Here is a 6027-nt window from a genome sequence, read left to right as displayed (position 1 = left end):
ACTTAAATAACTATAACTAGGCATGCAAATAAGTACAAAAATCCAAGAGTCGGCGATAAATAACAATAACAATAATAATGAAAATAATAGGAAGTGGATAATAATGAGCAGCAGTGAATGAGAATGAGCAGTGGATAAAGGGAGCACATCTAGTGCAAGTGATTGTATGTGCAAAACAGTAGACAGCTGTGGTGTCCATAAAGTGTCCATAGTGTCAATAAAGTGTCCATGGTGCAGTCTACTGTGAGCAGTGCTGGTTATGTAGCCTGACAGCAGCAGGCAGGAAGGTGAAGGTAATAATAATACATTTTATTTATAATGCACTTTACATTCCGGGGAATCTCAAAGTGCTATAAAACGATGATAAAAACAACAGTGTAGTACAGTGAACTACAATTAAAACAGAAGAAGGCACTCAAAAATGATACAAAAGAAAAGAACACATGATTAAAGCATTACATCAGTACATGGGATATATGAGGATAGAAGTGACATGAAAAAAGAGGTCAACGGCTTTGTTGAAGAGGTGAGTTTTTAGACCTTTCTTAAATGTATCCACAGACTGTGGTGCCCTGAGGTGGTCAGGGAGGGCGTTCCACAGCCGAGCAGAAGGCCCGCATGCCCATGGTTTTTAGGTTGGACCTGGGGGGTAAGGGGAAACCTTGAACTCGACGCTGAGTGACATGGGGAGCCAGTGAAGTGACTTAAGGATGGGGGTGATGTGGTCATGTTTGCGCACCCTCATCAGGATCCTAGCAGCACTGTTCTGAATGTACTGGAGCCGCTGAAGGCTGTAGCTAGGGATCCCGATTAGGAGTGCATTACAGTAATCCAACCTAGAGGAGACAAAGGTAGGATGAGCTTTTCTGCATCTGCAAGGGTGAGCATGGGACGGAGTTTGGCGATGTTCTGGAGGTGAAAGAAAGGCGTCTTGCACAGGTGTTTGATATGAGTCTCAAAGGTGAGGTGAGGGTCCATTTTAACGCCCAGGTTAATAATGGATGTGGAGAGGGGGGTGTTTTGGCCGGAGAAAGTGATGCTGGTGATGGTGGATGACTGGACCTGGTGCGGTGTGCCAAATTGGATAACTTCTGTCTTTGAACTATTTAGCTGTAAGAAATTTAGCTTCATCCATACCTCTATCTCCTCCAGGCAGGAAGTCAGTGTAGATAGTGGCAGGGGTGTAGAGGGAGTGGGTTTTGTGCAGAGATACAGCTGTGTGTCATCGGCATAGCAGTGGAAGGAGATACCATGCCTACTGATGATATGGCTGACATGTTGAGAGTGAACAGGGTGGGACCCAACACCGAACCTTGGGGGACACCACGTGTGACAACATTTGTTGATTAGCACCAAACACAAAGTGTAGCTGAGGCTGATGGGAATGTAATTTGTAATTTGTTTAGCAGGTATTTAGTCATATGCCAAAGTGTTAAAGAAAAAAAAAATCAGGAAAAGTGATCACAGTTCATCTTGAGGGGGAAACTGAAATGTGGACCAAGTCTCATGGCAACCTCATGATCGCACTAAAGCAAAGAGTCTGGGTCACCAATGTTATTACAATTCTCCCTGACAGAAAGGTGACTGTCTGTAGCATGCCTTGCATATATACTATAACGTACAGTAACATATAGACACATAAATGGATGTGTAATAAATACAAATCAAAGATAAAAATATGCCAAAGAGTTCAGTGGAATAAAGGAATCTATTAAGAAAGAAGAAATAAAATGTACAGTATAGACTGGTCAATAAAAGAGTTTACAAGTTGGTAAAATGCAACGACACCCTGATAGCGTCCGATGCCATTTGATGACAATCCAAAAACACATGTTAACCTGCTGGTTAGAGGCAAAGTCAAGAGATCACCAAAGTCATTAGGCTTCATCCTCTGGACATTATGAACCTCTGCAGAAAATGTCATGGACCAACCAGCAAACACGCCAAAATTGCCATCCCTAGAGCCGCATTGGTATTGTGGCTTGAAACAGACCAATCAGTCCAAATAATCACAGTAAATTATTTTACAGGTGAACACAGTAAACTCTCTGGTAGAAGGTGACGCACCTGTCTTGCTGATTTTTCCACTTCCGATGGCGTCACAGAAATGTTGTACCTGTGTAATACTCAACTTTACACTTGTTCACTATTCCTGTGGATTATGCAATAGAGTAAGGCTGCTTTTGTTCAGAGTTACACATGACTGAGAAACTCAGTGGAAACTGACTGAACCAGTTAGTGTGAATTACATCCAACTTATGTCATTAAAGTAGATGAAACCCACTCTGTTACAGAATGCCGTGAACAAGGAGTGGACCCTCCCACTCAGTGGGTGAGTAACCTGCTATGTGCACCCTGTTACTTTGATGCATGTAGATAAGACATTTTGTCTTGTCACGGCAGGAGAAAACAGGTGTTAGTAATGAAATCAGTCATGGCTGAATTCCATGTAGTTATTTCAGCACTGGCAGTGTGTGTGTGTGTGTGTGTGTGTGTGCTGGGTCAATGCCACGACTCTGAAACATCTGAATAGAATAAAACTGCAGCACACATACACATACAGAGTTCTGCAGGAATAAGTCCTAAAACCGGGAGATGAGTTTCACATGTTAGCACTCGTGGTCCCTCGTCTCAAAGTCAGTGGGATTTTTAAATGGTTTTAGGATCTGTGGTTAACACAAGCTCAAAAGACTTTCATGTTTTATTCTACAACATAAAATACATCAGTAAATATCCCTCTTGTGAACTGTGAAGTTTTTAAGTGTCTTAAAAAATCTTCGCTACCAAGTGGCTAAATGAGGCTACAGAACGTCATCACACCGGACACGGCTTTACAGCCTTGTTGTAGCAGTGGCATTAAAACCATGCGACCGTGGTGTAGTTCGGTGGTTCCCAAATGGTCCAGCCATGGCGTCCAGATTTTTCCTTAACATAAGCTGAAGGTCCACAAAGTTTAAAATATCCAGCGTCATACTTGTGTTTGGCCGTGTCATCAAGCCAGTTTGCTGTCTCTGTCAAGTAGTTGTCCATTAGTCACTCATTCTACAGCTGCTGGAAATTCACTATGCTTAGAAATAAAGTGTATTTTACTGCGACCCACCAGTTGAGAACCACTGGTGTTGTTCATTTATAGCTTAAGGTTAACTTTTTACCTCTGGCGATTGCAAAACGTGGAAGTATCAAACATTTGCCACAAAGAGTATTTTCTGTGATCGCCTAAATCCAATGAAAATACACAATTGGCTTTCCGTTGAGGGTGAGAGACCAGGGTGATGTTAAACTCTGCTGGTCTACAAAAAACCGTCACCCCTGCACCACTCTTTATTCATAGAGTATTAAATTGTCCCCAATTCTTCTTTGACAAGGCTCAACAATGCACATGATTCACATACAAAACACATTTAAAACCAATATAAAAAGGACTGTTAAAAGAGCAACTCATAAAAGCAGAATAAAGTTCAGTGTCTATTTTAGATTGTTCAGGGTGGTTATTGCAGAGGGAATAAAGGATTATTTGTAGATGTTTTTTCCGGGCCAGTGGGAGTGTAGTGTCTGCCCAATGGCGGTAACTGGAAGGAGTGGTGGAGGTGGTGAGAACAGTGGCTTTTCTGATCACTGAACGGGGCCTTGTGCTCTGACTTGGCACAAAATAAATGTTATTTCCAAGCACAACGGTGATACTCGAATGCATTTAATGGGAACGCGCTGAGGTTCCAAATCTGGGTTTAAATGAGGGAGAATCTTGTTCGGGTCACGGCTACACCGGATACTAGTTTTGTCAAGGCTGCGAAGGTTTCATATAGTATGCCACAGAAATGTTTAAAACATTTCATAGTACAATAGGTCAAAAAAATGTCATGAAAATTTATAGAGTAGCAAAAAATAAATCAAAGTTTCAACGCACACCAGGATACTCAGATTCGCTCTGTTCACAGTTGTGGTCAGGTGTGCGTTTAGTAAAGAATCCAACAGGTGCACTACAAAATGTCAACAATGAAGGCAATAGCAGCTATAATCTACTGTACAAAATTGATTTCGATATAGATATACATAAGATAATGAGATGCAATTAATGTTTGACAGAGGATGAGATCCAGACAGCATACATTTCCATTAGGACACAATAAAAGTACAAAATACATAAATATTGTCACAATAAGAGATCAAAACGTAGTAGAAAAAATAGAAAAAAAGTAGAAAAATTTAGAAAAGAAAAAACAATACAAAGGTTACCATGCAAAATATATAATATCCATCCATCCATCCATCCATCCATCCATCCATTTTCAACCAATTATTTGAAGCTGGGTTGAGGGGGCAGCAGACTGAGCAAAGCATTCCAGATGTCCCTCTCCCCAGCCACGGTTTCCAGCTCCTCCTGGAGGACCCTGAGGTGTTCCCAGGCCAGATGAGATTTATAATCCCTCCAGCGTGTCCTGGGTCTGCCCCGGGGACTCGTACCAGTTGGACCAGCCCAGAACACCTCTAATGGGAGGCACCCAGGAGAATCCTGATCAGCTGTACCACCTCAACTGACCCCTTTCGGCGTGACGGAGCAGCAGCTCAACTCCAAGCTCCCCTCAGATGTCAGCACGCCCGGGGTCCCTGCCCCTGCCTGCCGCCCGGCACACAATGCACGCGGCCCTGATGCTGGACCCTTCAGGTGGTGGGCCCACAGGGTGGCAGCTCCATGTTATTCATTCGGGCTGAACCTGNGGAGCAGCAGCTCAACTCCAAGCTCCCCTCAGATGTCAGCACGCCCGGGGTCCCTGCCCCTGCCTGCCGCCCGGCACACAGTGCACGCGGCCCTGATGCTGGACCTTCAGTGGTGGGCCCACAGGGTGGCAGCTCCATGTTATTCATTCGGGCTGAACCTGCCCACCAGATGCTCACGGAAAAGTGCCCTGGTGTCCCCATACCAGACGAGGTACTTGTTCATTGTGGTCATCATTGTGGTCTTCTTGAACTGCTCTTAGTTTGGCCCCTCCCCTGGGACCACTTTGCTTTCGGAGACCCTACCAGAGGCTATTATCCCGGACAACACAGCTCCATGGATCACAGGGACACGCAAACCCCTCCACCACGTTGAGGTGGCGATTCTTGGAGGAGAAATACATAATATATAATGACATATATACCATGTACAATGTGTTTTATGACAAATAGAGTATAGTATGTCATAAAACATGACATAAAAACGTCATGGTGTAATATGTCATAAAAATGTCATAGTAGAGGAAAGGCGTGGACCATCTGCAGAGGACACGTGTCCTTTTCAGTCGCACCAAGGGGCTAACCTCTGATCTGTCCCAGGCGGCTGGCTCTGCAGCCAGGGTTCAGGATATGCTGACAGCCGTGCTAACATATATCGATGATGTGCTGTCTGGCAAAGTGACAGCAGATAACAGTGTGGGCCGCTTCCTGATGGAGCTGGTTAACCAGGTTCCCATTATCTCAGCTGCGGACTTTGAAAACATGCTCAATGCCAACATCGATGACCTGTTGATGGTGAGCTGCCTGGGTAGCCTCACCCCAGCACAGCTTGGGGGATTTCATTGAAGTGATTCATATTTAATTTTGAGCCATGAACAGTCATATTGTGTGAACTTGTTCCTGTGAAGCCCTCAGCCATATGCTGGCTTCGTAAAACATGATCATCAAAACTTTGAAAACCCTGATTTTCAGTTTTTGTTTCAAAATGTTAGCTGTTGTGTTTCCTACCTTCTGTTTACAGATATTTATTAGCACTCTTTAACTATGACTCACCTTTATTCGTTCTCTCTCTATTGACAAAAGAAACCTACAGATTTACTGACCCCGATTCCCTGTGAGAGCTACCTTGAGAGCTGTTCTCTCTGAATGGAGTGTGATAAAGCCTACAGTTTAATGAATGAGTGAATGAATTCAGGACGAGGACGAGGCATGATCATGCCACTACTATTACTGCTCATATTGCGTGTTCATTTGGTTGCGTGGCTCCCTGCTGAAATTGTTTCACTTGTTGTGTTTGGAGACACTTGACTGCTG

Source organism: Epinephelus moara, chromosome 10 (assembly GCF_006386435.1).
Source record: "Epinephelus moara isolate mb chromosome 10, YSFRI_EMoa_1.0, whole genome shotgun sequence".
Lineage (NCBI taxonomy): Eukaryota > Metazoa > Chordata > Actinopteri > Perciformes > Serranidae > Epinephelus > Epinephelus moara.
This window is presented reverse-complemented; position numbering follows the sequence as displayed.